The sequence below is a fragment of the Paroedura picta genome, chromosome 11 (genome assembly GCF_049243985.1).
Source record: "Paroedura picta isolate Pp20150507F chromosome 11, Ppicta_v3.0, whole genome shotgun sequence".
NCBI lineage: Eukaryota > Metazoa > Chordata > Lepidosauria > Squamata > Gekkonidae > Paroedura > Paroedura picta.
Window position 1 is genome coordinate 4,792,694 of NC_135379.1, and position 20,930 is coordinate 4,813,623.

General features: G+C 49.4%; 1 long non-coding RNA gene across 1 annotated transcript in view; it reads right to left on the bottom strand.

The window, feature by feature from the left end:
• The window catches only part of LOC143821153 (uncharacterized), a 32,849-nt gene that overhangs the window by 1,009 nt on the left and 10,910 nt on the right, over positions 1 to 20,930 (bottom strand). Inside the window, exon 2 of the long non-coding RNA XR_013225699.1 lies at positions 5,126 to 5,289. This is a non-coding gene — a long non-coding RNA (uncharacterized LOC143821153). The remainder of the gene's footprint in view (positions 1 to 5,125; positions 5,290 to 20,930) is intronic.

A 20,930-nucleotide genomic window follows, 5' to 3' on the forward strand; every position in this document is an offset into this window, starting at 1 on the left:
TGACACTTCCCAAGCCAGAGCTGGTGCCCCTATGTTTAAAAGCCCCCCTGCTCCAGGAGCCGGCCGAAGGGTCGGCAGCCAAGCCAGAGTGGCTGCCTCTGGTTTCTCTTTCGGCGCACGCAAAAGCGAGCAAGCCGGCCCCCGAGGGGCACTCCGCTTGTCCAGAGAGCAGAGAGCGATTCCCTACTTAAAAAGTGATTAATCCAAAACGCTCTTCCATTTACAAGGCAAGAGATCAATCAATAATTATCCCACTTAATCCCAACATAAATCCTTTAATTTTTTTTAATTAAAAGCCATCAAGCGCCACCAGCCACGCCACGTTAACCCTTCGGGACCAGAGCCCAGGCGGCCGGAGAGGAGTCCCCCCGCCCCAACTGAAACACCCTCCCCCCCCCCAAAAAAACGCACACACCCAGCCTGGCTTCAGAGAATTGCAGGACTGCAGTGCTGAGTTTCCGCCCTCGTTTTCACGGCCCCAGCAGGAAGCCTGGCCGGTTACAAATGCCCACCTGAGACAAAGTGACATCTTTATCAGGCTTCTAATTAGACTGAATCCACAGACGACACCCTTGCGGGAAGCCGGCCGCCATTAGAACGATCACTTGAAATATGAATTGGCGGGGTCTCGGCTGGTAACCATTGCTTTAATTAACAGAGTCATCGTGGAGACAAATGTCTCGGGAGAATTCCAACATCTTCGGGTCCGGATTAGGACAGATCAATGTTTTTCGGGATTCCGATAGCTGGAAACACACCATTTCTTTTTCTTAATTAAAACTGGAAAGGTATTCTGTTATTGTTCCCGGACAAGCTGGGGTGAGGTCCACAACATGGTGCGCAGGGGCACCGTGGCCCTCACAAATACCTTTCCCGGCACTCACCAAGAACCCAAAGGTTGAGATCCCTGAAGTAGAAGAAGGCATGTGCTACAGAAGGAATTGCAGATATCTAACAGGGAACCGATGGGGACTGCAGCAAAGAAATTAAAAGACGCTTGCTCCTGGGGAGGAAAGCTATGGCAAATCTAGACAGCATCCTAAAAAGCAGAGGCATCACCCTGCCAACGAAAGTGCGTCTAGTCAAGGCTATGGTCTTCCCAGTTGCAATGTATGGCTGCGAAAGTTGGACCATAAGGAAGGCCGAGCGTCAAAGAATTGAGGCTTTTCAACTCTGGTGCTGGAGAAGACTCTTGCAAGTCCCTTGGACTGCAAGGCGAACAAACCGGTCAGTCCTAGAGGAGATCAACCCTGACTGCTCTTTAGAAGGCCAGATCCTGAAGATGAAACTCAAATACTTTGGCCACCTCATGAGAAGGAAGGACTCCCTGGAGAAGAGCCTAATGCTGGGAGCGATCGAGGGCAAAAGAAGAAGGGGACGACAGAGAATGAGGTGGCTGGATGGAGTCACTGAAGCAGTAGGTGCAAACTTAAATGGACTCCGGGGAATGGTAGAGGACAGGAAGGCCTGGAGGATCATTGTCCATGGGGTCGCGATGGGTCGGACACGACTTCACACCTAACAACAACAGGGAACCTCCAGGCACAGGTGGAATCAGAGTCCCTCTTGGACTGGATGCTTCCATCAATTCCAATAGAGAAAGTCAGCAAAATGGCCTCACCCACCCCAGAATGTTCTCTGTGTTTTGGGGAACAACAGTGGGAGGGCTTCTGGAGTTCTGGCACCGCTGATAGACCTCCTGGGGGCACATATTTTTTGGCTACCATGTGACAGAGCGTTGGACTGGATGGCTTGAGCCAACATGGCTTCTCTTACGTCCTTATGTCCTTTAGGCACCAAATGCCACCTGATTTCTGCAGCATCCGTCATTGCAGTACCACCCTCTGGCCATCTGCAGTGGAGGCGCTGTAGTGCAGGTCCTTTCTCTAGCAAGCTGTGGCACCGGTGCAGAGAAGAGGACCTGGATTCAAACCCTCTACAGCAAAGGTATCGGGTCCCACTGCAGGGGAATTATTTGTGGCCTCCTCTACATCGGGGACTGCAATGCTTGAAACGGGCCTTTCCCCTCAGCTGAAAAGCCAGGCTGCTGGCCGCTCTCTCAAAGAGTAATGCATTTATCTCTCATTATAGGCTCTGCTATTTATTTCTCTGCACAATTCATTGCAGGCGTGGGGGCAAGTTCTAATGAGGCCAGCATCTGGGGACGGGAGTGTACGTGCTCCGGTCAGGCGGGGACATGCGAGCAGTGGCCATCCTTTGCATAAGGACAGGGAGGGAAGGAAATTACCCAAATGGGGGTGTAACGTGAATGGCCTCTCACACATTGGTCCCATCGCCCTTCCCCGACCATTCCATTAAATTCATCCAGCTTGTGGTTTAAAATGTTGGCAGCTTAAATCGGGAAAAGAGGAGCGAAGCACTGGCTACCTAAAGAATAAGCAGGTTGGAGAAGAGAAAACAGCTTTGTAAAGAAGAGAGGAGAGAGGTGGTCCTATCAGTCTAACTGACTGTAATTCTGGAGGCAATCCGGGAGCAGGTGTGGAGGAAGTCTCCAGCTGAACTAATCAAGACCCAGGATGAGATTATTTAGAAAATACCAGGGAATTCTCAATCTAAATATGCTGATTACACATCTCCTCTCATGCCCTCATAGGATAGTCTTCACCTGTAGTTGAATTATGCACACTATAGATCTTGTATATTCTGACATTTGTTGTTCTTGTTATTATTTTACCCTGACCCTTTTGCTTCTTGGAGCTCCAGTAGATTCTCCACACATGCAAGGAGATTCTGCTTGGCATGAAGGACACATCTCTGAATCCAGCCTGGGCTGTGTGCATCATGCATAGGGGATGCTTCCGAAACTCTTCTCATCTGATTCTCATGGATTTCAGATGCATTAGAAATCCTGTATTATTCTCTTTTTGGTTTCTGAATATTGTTCAGAAACAAACCGTGCATGTATGGTTTGCAACAAACTTTAATTTGTATGCAGGCACACACTCTATTACTGGTGACTGTGAACACTAATAGAAGATGGTAATAAATAGCATTGATGTGACTGTACATTCATTTTTTTAAAGTTCTAGATTGATTCAGTGTGGTACTTTATGCGTGCTCAGGTTCACACATGTACCTCAGTAAAACTCAGTGGGGAAAAGAATCCTACTAGATCTAGTTCAGCCTTAGAATCAAAGAATCCTAGAGTTGGAAGGGGGCTGCAGGGTCATCTAGTCCAACCCCCTTTTTCAACCTGTTGACCGTGGAAATATTTTTAGGCACCCCAAATGGTGAGATGCCCCTTCAGTAAGATGTGATAGCCAGACTATCAGTTGGTCATTTGCCGGGTTTTTTCCATTCTGAAGAAAGAGTCTAGGCCCGTAGACCAGCAGGGGAAGGGGCCCCCAGTGACGTCTACTGATGTCAACACCCATCGGAGCTTCTGGAAAAGGCCATGAAGCCCCCGGGGAGCTCTCCCAAAACCCTGGGAGCATTCGCTGGCAGGGGCTCATGGGAATTGTAGTCCATGGACATCTGGAGGGCCACAGATTGCCCACCCCTGGTCTAAAGCAACTGAACAAATTTAGGGTTAGGGCCACTGGACCCACCTTTGTCCCTTTGTGCTATGTATCAGCAGCTTACCGGAGACTTCTTGTGTGGTGTGTGGTGGAACAGACCGGCTTCAGGTCACTCCCCCCCCCCTAACATGGGAGGAGAGCCCTCGTCCCATCAACCGTCTGGCTCCCATAATCTATTTGCTGCTTCTGGCATCCCTCCCACAGCTCGTACATGGCCAACTTCTTCTCCGTTGTTCGGTGAACTCCGTCTTAGCTAGGCTAATCTTCACCCTGCCTCAGTGCTCATTTCAGACCCCAGGGAACATGCATTTCTTTGCACTGCATGTCAGCGACTAACAAGAGCACTTTGGGGCAGCGCATTAGCGACTCAGAAGCACTCTGCACAATTTAGAAGCTGCCGGGATGTCATTCTGTCGCTTTCTCCAAGCTAAATGCAGGGGGGAATCCATGGATCCTAAGAGGAGCCGTGGAGCAGTAGTCAGCATCTGCTGAAATTCCCAGGTTCTGTCCCAGCTAAAAGATCTGCAGCCCAGCATTCGTGAGAAGAAGAAAAAGACGAGTTGGTTCTTAGATGCCGCTTTTCTCTACCTGAAGGAGGCTCAAAGCAGCTTCCAATCGCCTTCCCTTTCCTCTCCCCACAACAGACCCCCTGTGAGGGAGGTGAGGCTGAGAGAGCCCTGAGATTATTGAAGAAGAAGAGGAATTGGTTCTTAGAGCTTAAAGGCCCTTCCAGAGCTATCACAGTCCTTCAGGGCCTGTAAGGTGGAGCTCTTCCACCAAGCATTTGGTTGAGGCCGGGAGGCAAATCATCTCCTGGGTCCCTCCTCTGAACATCTGAACATCTGACCGTCCGGGGATTGAACAGCTGAACCTGACTGGAATTCTGAACAATTCAGAACAGCTGCAAACGCTTGTGAACTCTATAGCAGTCTCTATAGCATGGAGATGATGATCCATTGAGTTGTCGGGAGGAGAGAAGGGTGGGTGGCGTGGGGTGGGGTGATTAGGTGCTGTTGGGGTTGTATTTTTAAATTAATGTGAACTGCCATGAGCCAGCTGGTCTGGGAGTGACAGTCAAAAAATACGATCGATCACATCTGGCCTACTACAGTAGGTATAGGGGAAGACCTCTGACTGTGACCTTGGAGAACCACTGCTAATGTGTGTAGACCAGGAGTAGTCAAACTGCGGCTCTCCAGATGTCCATGGACTACAATTCCCAGGAGCCCCTGCCAGCGAGTGCTGGCAGGGGCTCCTGGGAATTGTAGTCCATGGACATCTGGAAGGCCGCAGTTTGACTACCCCTGGTGTAGACAATGCAGTTTGGAGGAGTTTTGTCATCCTTCATGTCACACAGGAAATCCTTAGTAGCACACGATCCAGTGACATGTGGATCCCCTCGTAGGGAACGGGAAAGCAACACACACATAGCAACATTCCCAAACAAGCAAGAAAGAGAAGAAAGGAAATCCACTTGTTCCTTCCTCCTTGCTTTAAGGAATAAAGAAGCATCTGTATATGAGTAATTCCGGGCCAAGAAGAGCTACATTCTGTATAAATTAAGCAGATTTACATATTTAACTCACTTTACATAATTCCTTTTGCTTCTGCTACTCATGAGGAGCAATAAGCAGTGATGCAGAAGAGAGATCCAAATCCTTTCAAAATTCCCCGGAGATTTCATTGATCTTGTCCAAACACTTCTCTCCCCTGGATAGAAATTACTACGGATGCCGAACTGAAAACAATCCTTATAAGATATAGAGAGAATTCATTTGAATAACATTCCAGAAAGCAGTTTTATCTTTAGGCAACATATATCTCTAAAACACAGCAAGGAAAACAAGAAAAGCTAGCTTAACTATCTAACACATTTGAAATCTGCAGTAGATGGCACAATAATCCCAAAGCCCAACTCAAGTGTTCTCTATATTGCAATCATCTGCAATCTCTCTCTTTATTATTATTATTATTATTATTATTATTATTATTATTACTGTTATTATTACTATTATTAATATTTCGATTTATTTCCCGCCACTCCCAAATGGCTCGTGGCGGGTTACAGTGTCTTAAAACCCCATTAAAACTCCCATTAAAAGACTTTAAAATGTCACAACATGGCGGCACAATACCATGTACTCCCTCAGTCCATGGAATTGTAGTCCGTGGACATCTGGAGAACCACAGTTCGGCCACCTCTGGCATAAGCATCTTGCCCAAGGTCTGTAGATACCTTTTCACCAGCCAGTTTGTACTCTGACGATGAGCTACAACAGGTGTGTGCTAAATACCTGGATTCATAAACTTTCTGCATCCATTGGGAGGTGAAGTCTGTCCCTTGCTCAGAAATTATGACCTCTGGCCAATCAGATCTTGAGCTAAACACCAGCAAAGTTTTAGCCACATTGCAGGCTGTGATGAAACTGAATACGAATGCTGCTTGGAAGCAAAACACACGGTCCACCACCAACAAGATGAACTGTCTCCCAGATTCGGCAAAGGTCCCAAGATATCAACAGAGATTCTCTGGACGACCTGACTGATCACAGGAAAGCGTCTCAAAGCCACTGTTGGGCTCTGCTGCAGACATCCCAGTTTCTGACGGATCTCACGGGCGCTGCAGGAATTTCGCATTCTTTGATTAACATTTGGCCCATTGAACCAACGAGAAATCCAAGTTAAAGTCTTCTTTATGCCCAAAAGACCATCGGTGGGCGTGTCATAGGCCACTCTCCGGACTTTGCCATGCTTTTGTGGCACTTCCAGTTGTATCACAGGGTCACTTCCCCCTGGATAACCCTTAGGGGAGATACTCTCTGCCCAGGATAACTTAGGGAGATACTCTCTGCACAACAGCCCCTCCATCCATACAAATCGGCTTGTTACAGCTTCATTGAGCTCTCTCAGTGTCATCTCAGCTTGCAAATGAGGCGTAGTCACTCTGAGCGTCCTTAAAAGCTTCAGATGCCTGGAAGCCCCGATCTCCCCCCTTTGCTACCATTCCCCACACAGGCTGACTTTTCTGAGAAGCAAGGGATGGATTAGAGCAGGGGTAGTCAAACTGCGGCCCTCCAGATGTCCATGGACTACAAGTCCCAGGAACCCTTGCCAGCATTCGCCAGCGAATGCTGGCAAGGGCTCCTGGGAATTGTAGTCCATGGACATCTGGAGGGCCACAGTTTGACTACCCCTGGATTAGAGCTTTCCAGAGCCTCAGCACATAGACATTTCCACCAGAATTTCTGCTGAGCGGGTGGTCTGCTGCAGGGGTAGTCAACCTGTGGTCCTCCAGATGTCCATGGACTACAATTCCCATGAGCCCCTGCCAGCAAATGCTGGCAGGGACTCGTGGGAATTGTAGTCCATGGACATCTGGAGGACCACAGGTTGACTACCCCTGGTCTACTGTTTCTCTCTCCCCTTGGCCTAAGAAAGCCTTCCCTGGAAAATCCATCTTTGCAGTTTCCTTCTTTTCAGCTTGGGATGATTCTGCTGCCACTGGCCCCTCTGGAAGGGGTGCCTTGGATGGCCTGGACGCTAGTCACACGGGATGCTGATACAGCAGTTCTCCTCCAGCCAGGAATGCTTTGTCCCTGTGTGAGTGAACCAACACCAGCAGTTCTCCTTCCCAGCCTTTGAAGTGCACCTGCCCAAGGACCATAGGTCGACGGAAAATCTGAGAGTCTTTAGGATGAAGGGAAACCTTTCCCACCCGCTTTATAGGCTCCCTCAGGGCCCTTTGGGGGATTCAGCTGACATCACTGCCAGTCTCTCTCTCTCTCTCTCCTCCAACTATGACAGCATCATTAAAGGCACAGGTAAAGGTATCCCCTGGGCAAGCACCGAGTCATGCCTGACCCTTGGGGTGACGCCCTGTAGCGACTTCATGGCAGACTCAATATGGGGTGGTTTGCCAGTGCCTTCCCCAGTCATTGGTTGGTTCTTATATGCTGCTTATATGCCGTTCTTATATGCCGCTTTTCCCTACCCGAAGGAGGCTCAAAGCGGCTTACAGTCGCCTTCCCATTCCTCTCCCAGCAAGCTGGGTCCTGATTTTACCGACCTCGGAAGGATGGAAGGCTGAGTCAACCTTGAACTCCCGGCCTCACGGGCAGAGCTTTCAGACTGCATGTCTGCTGCCTTACCACTCTGTGCCACAAGAGGCTCCTGACAGCATCATCACGTAGCGGATCAAGTCGGTCCTCTGAGACGGGAAACCACTAAACTGAGTCCCCCTCCCCATCCTGTGGGCTGCAGGGCCTCATAAAGAACCAATTACCCCGTTCTTAACTCTGGCTTGGGAATGATAAGGGCCAAGCAGGCAGGGAGGCCCAGTTAGCAAAACCTGGGTGCACATTAACCCTGGGGAGGAATCAGGGGTCTTTTGCCTCACAGCAACATTCCCAAGCGGAAAAGGAAGAAATGTGTTCCTTTAAGGAGGGAAGAAGCATCTGTATATGAAGTAATTCTGGGCCAAGAAGAGCTGCCTTCTGTATAAATTAAGCAGATTTACATATTTAACTGACTTTTCCTAATTCCTTTTGCTTCTGCTACTCACGAGGAGCAATAAGCAGCGATGCAGAGGAGAGATCCAAATCCCTTCAGACAAACAGATTTTATTTACAGTCATTCAGACCAAAATTAATCCCTTCAAAATAACCCAGAGATTTCATTGATCTTGTCCGGAGAATTTTCTCTTGGTGTACCCAGTGTGGTGTGGTGGTTAAGAGCGGCAGGCTCTAATCTGGAGTTTGACTCCCCACTCCTCCTCCATGTGCAGCCAGCTGGATTACCTAGAGCTGTTATCACAGAGCAGTTCTCTCAGGGCTCTCTCAGCCTCACCTACCTTACAAGGCGTCTGTTGTGGGGAGAGGAAGGGAAGGTGATCGTAAGCTCCTGTGAGACACGTGAGGTCTGCTGGGTGACCTTGGGCCAATCACAGTTCTCTTCAGGCTCTCTCAGCCTCACCTACCTTACAGGGTGTCTGTTGTGGGGAGAGAAAGGGAAGGTGACCCCTGTTTCCACCTAGTTAATGAACATCACCAGGAATAGTTGAAAGAATCACAGGGCCCGAGCACCAACTGTCCTTAAAGAGGGATGCAGGGGGGGGGAGAGCTGTGGCTCTGATCCATGGGGGAAGGCACCATGTGGGGCCCCTGAAAGTGCAGGGGCCGTAGCCCATGCTACCTGTGCTGCATGGATAAACTGGCCCTGGAGAAGGGTTAGGAGTCAACCTGCCCCCCAATAAAAAGATTTAATAAAAGAAATAATGCAAAAAATGCTACTCATTGAATCAATGAAAACTTATTAATCAAGACAGAAAAATAAAAGAACAAGAGTTGAAAAAGTGAGAACGAACTAATTAAGACTTTCCGCAGATATATTGGAATGTCTCCCTTCCTTCCTTCCTTCCTTCCTTCCTTCCTTCCTTCCTTCCTTCCTTCCTTCCTTCCTTCCTTCCTTCCTTCCTTCCTTCCTTCCTTCCTTCCTTCCTTCCTTTCTTTCTTTCTTTCTTTCTTTCTTTCTTTCTTTCTTTCTTTCTTTCTTTCTTTCATGAGACTCCTACAGGTAGTGAAACGTCCAATCTCGTTTGGGCAGTGAAAATCAGGCCACAAAAACCAACTCTTCTTCTTCTCTTGTTTTCTCCTTGCACACAGAAGCTGTTTTGTACCCCCAAAAAACAGGGCGGACATTTTCCGACAAGGAAACCGAAGAAACCCCAGAGGATTAAAGAAGAGTCGTGGCATATAATCTGAGCTGGAGGAATGGGGCAGGGTGCAGAATCCACGTGAATGATCTGCAGGGGCAGGGCGAGGGCGGGGTGGCATTTCCGATCAAAGATCACAGTGGATGCGGTTGCTGTCTTGTGTTCCTAGCACCATTTGAACCCTCGCTCCTGTCCCTGCCAGAAATAAAGGCCAGTTCCTCCTGTGGATGGGAGGGAAACTCCAGCGTGATCCGTTCCCCCCCCCCTTTTACTGGTGTTTCCATCTTATTGGCCCATGAAATCCCAGGACAGCTGCTTCTTCTTCCCATCTCTGCAAGCAATTCACAGTGTCCCATTCCCCCCCCCCCCCTTCTTCATTGCTGAGGATGATTAAATCCTCTTTGAATTCCTAAATATCAGATGGGAGTTCTGCAAATAAAGCCATCTGACCTGCTGTGTATTATAGTTGCCGGTATATTCTAATTTTTTTTTGTCCTATAAGGTGACACAGAAGTCGGGAAGCCAAGCCTTGGGGAGCCGCTGGGGCACGAGGGAATGCCAAGCCGAGAGGAGGGCTGGCACGGCCGCCAGAGAGGAGGGTGCTAAAATGCGCACCCTCTCAGCTGTCAAAATGGCAACAATGCGCAGCATGTCTTGCGAACAAGTTGGCAGCTGAAGGGAAGGGGGAAGAGAGGCCGCCGTGTCGCCACACGCCCGCGTCTTGGCTAAACAAAGTCACGGCTGCTTCAGCATCCGAGAAAAGGGGGCTCTTGGCCAGTTCCCATGACCCTCCGCCGCGGCTCACTCGAAGCTGCGGCTTGATTTTGGCACAGTACGTGCTGTCTTTTTTATTTCTTTTATTTCCCAGGTGGTTTCAAGACTGTCCACAAAACAGGCTGACCTCACCTGTGGTGGAAGACGCCGTCCGGTGGTAGCCAACTTCAGGTGAACCCATAGGGCAAGGGTGGCCAAACTGCGGCTCTCCAGTTGTCCATGGACTACAATTCCCATGAGACCCTGCTAGCACGTGCTGGCTCGGTCTCATGGGACTTGCAGTCCATAGACCTCTGGAGAGCCACGGTTTGGCCACCCCTACTGGGACGACCTGGACTCCCTTGATGGTCTCCTATCCAGTAATAACCAGGGCTGACCTTGCTTAGCTTCAGAGGTCTGATGATGCTGTGCTAGCCTGGGACATCCGGATCAGGGTCCTAGACAGCCCTACCGCTGGGTCTACGTTCCGGTGGAAAGCAACAGAACAAAGCTGGAGCCCGGTGGTACCTGAGTGACTGACAAAGGTTTGATTCTGGGCAGAAGCTTTCCTGGGCATGCACCCTTCTTCTGGGCGGTACAGGTGGGTCACTGTTTTAGTGTCAAGCAACAGGAGAAAATTGAAGTGCAGCAGCACCTTTAAGACCAACTAAGGTTTAATTCTAGTAGAGGAGGGGGGGAGATTGTTGCCAGGCAGGGCTAGTTAGTGTAAGGCAGGGGTAGTCAAACTGCGGCCCTCCAGATGTCCATGGACTACAATTCCCAGAAGCCCCTGCCAGCTGGCAGGGGCTTCTGGGAATTGTAGTCCATGGACATCTGGAGGGCCGCAGTTTGACTACCCCTGGTGTAAGGTGACCAGATTGTCCCACTTTTGGAGGGACATCTGGGGGCACCTGGCAAATGTTGAAATTTTAAAAAATATATATTACAATACTATTTTTGCGTTCAATGTGTTCTATGAAAATTTTTGGTGCTCCATATAGACCAAATTTTAATCAAGACCCCCCCCCCCAGTCAATGGTGTCCCGCTTTACCAATGTGGAAATCTGGTCACCTTAAGTTAGAGCCAAGCCCATACAGTTGCAAATGTGTGATAAATATAGCTAAGATTGAATTTAAGCAACTGGTAAGATCTGTGAATAGCAGCAAATTAGCATATAATGTTTGTTAATTCTTTTATTTGTATACTAATTTGTGGCCATCCGTGGGTTCTACCAACTGCTTTATTCCAATCTCAGCAATATACATTACCCAGTTACCAGTACACCTTGACTCTAACTAGCCCTTCCTGGCCACTAACCAGGGGCTCAGGGTAATTGTAGTCCACGAACATCCGGAAAGCTGCAGTTTGGCTGCCTCTGCATAGAGTCCACCCTCCACAGTGGCCATTTTCTCCCAGTGAATTTCTTCTTCTTCTTCTTCTTCTTCTTCTTCTTCTTCTTCTTCTTCTTCTTCTTCTTCTTCTTCTTCTTCTGTAATCTCAGCCTCTCTCAGCCTCACCTCCCTCACAGGGGTCTGTTGTGGGGAGAGGAAAGGGAAGGCGAATGTAAGCCGCTTTGAGACTCCTTTGAGTAGTGAAGAGGGAGGTATCAAAACCACTTCTTCTTCTTCTTCTTCTTCTTCTTCTTCTTCTTCTTCTATCAACTGAAGGCCTAGCCCTGGGGCCTGGGCTCTCAAGTTCAGTCTTCAGTTGGGGTGACTGCAGAAGGTTTGTACTCTGGGTCGACGGAAGAGCAAAGTCAAACCAACGCATGAGGAAATTGTTGGGAATCCAGCCGTAATGGCTCGGATAAAAATGGCCCCAGAAATGGAAATTGGCCGTCTTCATTGATCGAAGAATGTTGAGAAAGGTCATGGGAAACCAGATACGGGAACCATCCAGGAGCACTTAAGCCCAAAAGAGATGAGATGTGGGGAAAGCCATGGTAGGATTTGTGAGGAGGGGTTTTTTGGAAGCTTCTTTGAAACCACACGGGGTCTCTGACTCGAGCCAGGGAGGGAGGAGATAGTGGGCTTGGCTGTTTACCCCCAACCGCAGGGAGAGTTTGGCAAACCAAAACCAGGCTGGCTGGTGCCGCTGTTGGCTTTTAAAGAAAAAAGACCGTCAAAAGACAGAGACCGGTCTTTTTTCCTTTCAAAGACCAATGCCAGCACCAGGGGTGTGGGGGCAGGGAGGCCGATTTCATTGAGTGCAACCACGCAAGGTATGGAGGGGCTGAAGTTCTTCTAGAAGGGGTTGTGATTTGATGGTAAAGCACTGCTTAGCATGCAGAAGGTTGCAGGTTCAAGCCCTGGCATCTCCAGTTAAAAGGACCAGGCAGAAGAAGATATGAAGAAGAAGGGTTGAGACAGAACTGCTCTGGGAGAACAGATCTATCAGGACTGTGACTGGCCCAAGGTCACCCAGCTAGCTGCATGTGGAAGAACAGGGAATCAAAACCAGCTCTCCAGATTAGAAGCTGACACTCTTAATAACTATACCAATCTAGTTAAGAAATTAGGTTGTTTGCACTGAGAATAGGGTTGCCAGCTCTGGGGTGGGAGATTTGGGGGTAGAGCCCGAAGTGAGCAGGATTTGGGGTAGGGAGGGGCCTCAGTGGAGTATAATGCTGTAGATTCCACCCTCCAAAGCAGCCCTTTTCTCCAGGGGAGCTGATATCTGTCGCCTGGAGATAAGCTGGAAAACCAGGAAGGGGGGGGATCTCCAGGTCCCACCTGGGGACTGGCATCCCTAGATGGGAAAGACCTCCTCCTGAGACCCTGGAGCGCTGCTGCCAGTCTGAGCAGACAATACTGACCTTGACGGACCAGGGGTCAGATTCAGCATTAGGCCGTTCGGTGCGTACCCTCCCCATGTTACTCCAATCCTAATTTGGGGGCCTGTACAGCCGCGGTTTGTCTTCCGGACTCCGACAGAGAAGCTCGATGACCGTCGTGCCCGGTTTGACCCTTGGCGTTACGAGTTAAGCAGGCTGCACCGTGAGCTCAGTCACAAGACAAAGGGAAGCATCATTTGTGGACAGCGACATTATCTTGCCGTTATTAAAGTCATAACGTGCACGGAGCCAGACGGATGTGCTGTCCTGGGTGCAGCGTCTGTTCTGACCCATCTGGGGTCTTCCATTTCTTCTTCTGCAGACGACGGCAGCTCAGGTTCAGGCAGGTACACCTGGGGAGGCGGGGTCTTCCCTCTCCTCTCTGAACTATCAACATGCAATTTCATCCCCCCCCCCATATTTCTGTGAGCCCCCAGTGCGAGAGAAAGCCGAATTCAGAGGTGAAAATCGCGGTCTGGCTTCCCCTTTCGTCAGGCCCTGCTGCTTGTTACTCAGCTCTCTGCCGGGTTATTACCCTCGATATATCGATCCTGCTCCTGCGCCATTTCCCTACGGTGCGGTTTGCTCATCAAGGAGACAGTACAGTTCTTTCCAATCTATTTTAAACAACACTTACCTGAACATAACTTCTCGTACGATTCCCATAAGCCCCTAGCCGTTTACAAATGTTTTATGGATTTCTGTTATAGCATCAAAGCTCCGACGTGACTCAGTTCCTTCCCCCCCACCACCCTTCCCTTCTTCTTCTCCCCGAGCCTTTGAGCTTTAATCAAGAGTCGGCACCGTCGCTCGAGCAGTTTAGGGAGAGCGTTTCGCGTGCTATGTGTTTATTTTTGAAAAAAAAATTGAAAATGTTTCCTCTGAGGGAGCTGCGGAGGCAGCCTTGCTACTGCACAAACCTGGCCCCGCAAAGGGTCACCCATGGACGTGGTTGCAAAGGCGAAATATTGCTAGCCGGTGTTCTAGGCTCGATTCCCCACTCCTCCACGTGCAGCCAGCTGGGTGACCTTGGGCCAGTCAGAGTCCTCTCAGGGGTCAGCCCCATGGGGAGAGGAAGGGAAAGAGATTGTTGGCTGCTCTGAGACACATGTGGTTTGCTTGGAGACCGTGGGCCAGGCACAGTTCTCTCAGAGCTCTCTCAGCCCCACCTACATCACAAGGTGCTTGTTGTGGGGAGAGGGAGAGAAGGAGACTGTAAGCATATATCATAATATAAGACTTTGAGGGGGCTTTAGTACAGAAATACTACATTAGCCTAGCCTAGCCTGGACCTACCGTGCTGTCATTTTGGGACCAGGATGACTGTTGCCACCTTTGGGTTGGGAAATTCCTGGCGATTTGGGTATGGAGCTTAGGGGAGGTGGGATTTAAGGAGGGAAAGTAACCTCCACAAGGTTGTGACGCGGTAGGCCAGGGGTTCCCAACCAGGGGCCCACGGAGGTCCACCAACAGGGCACAGAGGCCGAGGCCTTCCCCTAATGCTGCCTCCTGGCCTTGGGATTCAAAGGCTGACTGCCTCTGAATATGGAGGCTCTCTTCAGGCACTATGGCCCGATAGACCTATCCTCCACGAATCCCCTTTTAAACCCCTACCCCAATTTTAATCCCCGTCTAAAGCTACCTCCACCAGTGGCCCAGCAGAGGTGTCCCTCTCCCTGGACTTGTTTACAGCTGCTGAACCCAAGCAGCTAATCTTGATCCACATAGTTCACCCTCTCTCTCTTGACTGCGGGCCAGAAGGGTCTGTGCAGAATGCGCCCTAAGTGGTGCTGATAAGATTGGTGCTCGGGCATGTGTGATCCAGAGAAGGCCCCCTGCTCTTTTTATCAGCCAGCCGAAAAACATTCCGGAGCTGCCCGGCCCTAGGCCTCAACGCCCCGACGGGGACCAGATGACAGAGAGACGCGATACCAGGCAGGGCTTTCGTGCCTCCGGGTGATACCAAAGAGGCTGAGAAGAGAAAACAATTTATCAGGCTCAAACGGCAGGAGAAGATCCGTTGCAGGCGTAGTCTTGCCAGAGGGTTGGTTTGCTTTTTAAATACAGATCTCCTTTGCAGGCAGCTAGCTGAGCAGAGGGATGGCGTGGGATGGGGGTGAGAGATTACCTTGGCCTTTTATTTACTTACTTAGTTACTCACTTCTTTATTTATTTGTTTGTTTTCCGCTGCTATTGGAAACCGTCTTATGGCAAGCAAAACCCACATGACAGCCTTACCCCAGCCCCCAATTGAATCCCAGTTTGTAGAAAACCTCAGTGGCATAAAACTCTTCTTCTCCCCCCACCCCACCCCTAACCTCACATACCAGTGCCTCAAGGGTGGTCTCAGATGTGTGGCATAGATGAGCTGATATATATATATATGAATAAACATTCTTTTCTTCCCTTTGCTCCAAAACAGAGGAAGCCCTGCTCGCCTGCAGGAGCAGACCCAAATTCAAGCCCGGTTGCACTTTAGAATCATAGAATCATGGAATTGGAAGGGACCTCCAGGGTCATCTAGTCCAACCCCCGGCCGAATGCAGGAAACTCACAACTACCTGCCCACCCATTCCCTGATGATTCCACCCCCCTCGGGAAAAAAACCCAAAACACCAGAATTCTGGCCAGTCTGGCCTGGATGAAAATTGCCTCCCGACTCCAAAGCCGCCGTAAATCAGGTGGGATTTGATGTGGGGGAGGGGCTGGCAGGGGCTCATGGGAATTGTAGTCCATGGACATCTGGAGGGCCACAGTTTGACCACCCCTGGTCTAGCAGAAGAAGCTGGTTTCCAGTTCCCTCAACTGTGTTCCTTGTCTTCCAGATTTCATCCCTCATCTTCTCAGCATCAGTATCAACATTTTGAAAACATTAATGAAATAATACCAAAATATCACATCCAGGGAAAAGAGAAGTAATTTAATGGTGCTAATCCTCAGCTGCAGATGTTTGCTTGTGTTCCTCAGAAACAGTTCCCCACATGCATATTCATGGCATGATGTCGGCGGCGGAATCTGGGGCTGAGACAGAAGGCCTCCAAATGTCAGTTGCCAGAAGGAAGCAGGTTTTCGCTCCACAGTCGCAGTTGTGAGTGGGCCTTCTCTGCAGGGCTGCCAAGTCCCTTGGACCAGCCGGCCAGGGATGGAGGGGGGACTTATGTCTAGTGGTTGAGAGTGGTGGTCGCTAACCTGGAGAACCGGGTTTGACTCCCCGCTCTTCCTCCACAAGAAGCCAGCTAGGTGACCTTGGGCCAGTCACAGTTCTCTTGGGGCTCCCTCAGCCTCACCTACCTTACGGGGTATCTGTTGTGGGGAGAGGGAGGTAAGGTGATCATTAGCTCCTTTAAGACACATGGGGTCTGCTCGGTGACCTTGGGCCAGTCACAGTTCTCTTAGGGCTCCCTCAGCCTCACCTACCTTATAGGGTGTCGGTTGAGGGGAGAGGAAGGGAAGGTGATCGGAAGCCGCTTTGAGACACATGAAGGCTGCTGGGTGACCTTGGGCCAGTCACAGTTCTCTTAGGGCTCCCTCAGCCTCACTTACTTTCCAGGGTGTGTGTAATGGGAAGAGGAAGGGAAGGCGATTGTAAGCCGCTTTGACACTTTGTTCACGTTGTGAACAGCAGGGAATAAAACCCCACTCTTCTTACCAGGAGCAGGGTGGGAAGAAACCTGAAATAAATGTGACATTTCCACAGAAGTCATGTAGGGATATTGGTGATGTCGGGGGGGGGGCAGTTTGGTTTGGGGGCAAAACTCTGTGGTAGACCTAGCTTCTTACCATAGAGTTTTATCCAAAGCTCAGAGTGCTTATTTTATTTATAGTTTAATTTCTATACCGCAGCTCTCAGACTCACTTCCTCCCCCCCCCCCATGTCACCAACATCCCTATGTCTCCTCCGGGTGATGTAGAAATGTCACTTTTTCCCCAGGTTTCCGGGGTGGGATTTCTGCAACCTGTGCAAGCAGCGTACAGTTCCTCCTGGTTCCCTGCGTTCAGCACTCCTCCAAAATCAAATCAGGCAGGATCTACCATTTGTGGTGGCAACAAACCATGCGCTCGGGCCAAACAGCTAGACGGCAAGTAAAGCCGCCCGTGGCCAGGGCCGAGTCTGGGCATCCCTCAATGTCAGTCTGGCGTGGCTCACTCTCGCTGCGGCCTGGCAAAGTCTGGTTTTTGTGATCCTGGCTCAGGGATGTCAAACTTGACGGCTGCGCACTTGACAGGCCCCCTTTCAACACCTTGTCCCCGAACAGCGCCTTGGCAGAATCGCTCCCGTGGCTTACACCAGCCCCCCCCCTCCTCCCCCTTCAGCTTGTTCACACTTAAAGGTCACATAACCTTCCTTCTCAATAATCGCCAGCCTTTTCGCAGCAAGGGCCCAGGAAGGTGGAACAGGGCGCATTATGCGCAGGAGGTGCAGCAGTGTTTGCGTGTGTGTACGTGTGTGCGGGCATGAGTGAAGGCAGACAGGGATCTGGAGTCACACCTGTCGGCAATAAAGCTATGGGGCACGTGCACGAAAAGCATAAGCCCAAGAAGTCTTGAATTTTTACTCTTAAATAAATAAATACACACATACACACATACATTTTCATTTTAAGGTGGCTTTTTAAATGGTGTTTGTGTCTTTGCAAATGTTTTATGAATATCTCTCTGATCAGGACTTTCAGGCTGCCTCTTTCCCTCCTAAATCTATGTCCCTCTCCCATTGTCGACTGGTCACTAGGCCAAATCAGGAAATGCTAGACTATTACGACAATCTGATCGAATAAACAGCCTCATGTTCCCATCCAGCATAGTTTTGCACAGCTGCGTGCCGATTTAAAAGCAATGTGAAAAAAAACAACAACCTAGCAATGTTTAAGTTGCAGGAAATGGCAGTCAACACTGCTTGGGAGGGTCTGCGCAACAATGTGCCAGCTGAAAGTTTTGCCAGAGTTGCCCGCAGGTCCCCCTCCCCACCATCACGTCCCAGCACAGAGAGCATTATGCGCGGAGGCCGGGCGAGTAGGAAACCATAGCAGGATGCGGGAAGAGACAGAGAGGCATTCAGAGATAAAGAGGGATTTGTAAATATTAAATGTGAATCTTAATGGGTTCAAACTCTCTGCCAATACCTCTTACAAGTCAGAGGCTTTGGCACACAACTGGAAAATAAACAAGGGCCATTGCCTGCTGCATAATACAGACAGACAATCGGAAATCCAATTTAACTCTATAATGAGCGTTTTAAAAAAAAAAAAAACCTCTATTAGATATTTTGGGGGAGGTCAAAGAGAAACCTGTTTAGTTATCATTATAAGTCATTAAAATTAGAGACAAAGTGGTTTACAGCAGGGGTAGTCAAACTGCGGCCCTCCAGATGTCCATGGATTCTCATGGGAATTGTAGTCCCTGGACATCTGGAAGGCCGCAGTTTGCCTACCCCTGGTTTACAGGACGAGGTGGAATTAAACTAGCAACAGAGGTCATGCCCAGTAAGGGGGTCTAACAGAGGCTTTCTCAACCAGGGGTTTGTGAACCCCTGGGGTTTCTTGATGCCCCTTGAGGGGTTTCCCAAATGGGTGGAAGTTAATTCATTTTTTAAAAATTTAAAAACATTTACCAAGTGATATGACCCTCCCACCCCCTCCGGGCCCATTGTTGGCCTTGGATGGGGTTTAACATGACCATATATGTTCATATCACCCGATAAATGTTTAACATTAAAAAAAACAGAATTAATTAACTCCCATCCACTCAGGAAACTCTTCCAAGGCGATCAAGAAACCCCAGTGTTTCACAAAACCCTGGTTGAGAAATCCCGGTTTAGGGAAGAGGGACCTTATCAAGTACAACGGCATAGAGTTGACTGGCCAATGCATTCTTTTTCTCCAGGCGAACTGATCTCTGTTTTCTGGAGATCGTTTATGATTGCCAGAGATCTCCAGGCCCCACCTAAGGGGGGACAACCCACTGAACCATCAGGGACATCACGAATAGGCTGCCTAAGGAGGTGGGGAGCTCCCCCTCACTGGCAGTCTTCAAGCAAAGGTTGGATGCACACTATTCTTGAATGCTTTAGGATGCTCTGGGCTGATCCTGCGTTGAGCAGGGGGTTGGACTAGATGGCCTGTATGGCCCCTTCCAACTCTATGATTCTATGCCTTGCAGAGGGGAGATGGCCGTCACAGTTCATGCAGATGTGGAGTTGTCACATCATCGGCCAGCAATTCCACCACAACATTTTTCAATGGAAGCTGTTCATACATTCAACGGCGAGCCTCCGACCGCCGGAGTAATAATAAGGGATAACAATATCTGAATCGGTTGTCAATCAAAGACTATAAAGCCAAGGGATGTGCTGAATTAATATGCATGGCTTTCATAGCTTCACAGAACTGAATTACCAATGGCTCATCTAAGGAGACGGGCCTTCCGAGATCTGAGGGGCCTCCCTTTTACACAAATCAAAGCAAGCGCGCTTAATGTATTCAGGTCACAGAGCCCTGCTTTACTTCGCACCCAGTTCGGTTTACTTTGGAGCAGACCTTTGAAGCTGTCCATACAGAGTCCGGGGTTGACTTAGCAATTAAGATCGGAATGTTTTTGTGAGATTCAGAGCGAAGAATCTGTTTGGAGCTCTGCAGCCACACGCTGTTCTAGGAGCTTTTTGGACATGCTGGCAGTACATCCCACTGGAGTCCCCACCCCCACCCCAAATCCCACCCTAGCCAGGCTCCAGCCCCCCCAATCTCCAGCTATCTCCCAAGCAAGAGCTGGCAACCCCAGCTATCAATCCACTGCGTAGGCCAGTTGTGTTAAAATGGATCCTGGGGCCAGCCATGCCACGTAGCAGTTATCTAAGGCAGGGATCCTCAACCTGTGGTCCTCCAGATGTTCATGGACTACAATTCCCATGAGCCCCTGCCAGCTGGTGGGGCGAGGAGTTCATGGTGAGAGAGGCTTTTCCACAATCTCTCAGCGGCTTCATAATAAAGCCCAGTGATAAAACACAGGCTGCGGAAAAAGCAATTTTCTCGTTGGCCCTACCTTTCCCTCGCCGTTAGTACAGGGCCCTGCCTTCTTTCTAAATACGCACGTTAATTCTATACTTCCTCATCCCCCCCTCCAAAAAAAAAAAACCCCTTCTCTTTCACCCTCCTTTTTTTTTTTTTTTGAGTTCGCCAAACGGCACATCAAAAAGCAAGAAGGCAATTAAAACAAATATGATTGAGGGTTACGGGCCAGAGCCCGTGAGGGCTGCATGAGGAGAGATTAAAGTGTAGGTCAGTGGCCAGATCCAGAGAGGGTGCAAAGCAGAGTTGGGGGTCTGACTCCTAATTTGCATTCTCAAATCTGACATGTTGTGTCTGAACTTTAGGGGCACTGCTATCCAAGGTTTCCTCCAGGGCCTTTGTTGTTCGGGGCACTGGCAGATGACAATCTACTGAGGGAACATCTGGAGGACCACCGGTTGACTACCCCTGCTCTAGACCAGTATTGGTTGTGGCCACACCTAACAGATCTCCCTGGACCACCCAGCTTTACTTCACAATTGGTTTGAGATAAGAGTGCATTATTCAATAACATTGACCACGGAGGAAGACCCAGTAGGGTCAAAACGCATTCGGTCTGTTCATGTGCAGTTAGATCTGTATATATATAGTTTTTACTTTGTTTTTAACCTAATATTGGTGCACTTTAATAAATAATTGTTAAAGTTGTATATTTCCATACATGGTCATAGACCTGCCCACCCAATGGCCAATGAGGAGCCTGGAGGGGGTGGGAAGGGGAGGGGCCCCAGGTGGGCGTGTCCACAGCTCTGTTTCTCAACCATATTCTGCACGATTACGCCACTTCTGTGATTTTTCGAAGAACGTTTCAGGGGTAAAAAAGTTGAGAAAAGGCTGCTATAGGTATTTAGATGGAGGTTTCTTCAATGCACATGTGGCCCAAAATATTTCAGCCTCTTTTAAGTTCTCCCATCCCTCATTAACTTCTCCGATAACTGTTCCAATAGACATGTTTCCCTCCGCCCCCCCCCCCCCGCCCTTGATATATGCATGTAATTCCCATCTGAGTTCTCCCAGCGTTCTGACAGGAGAA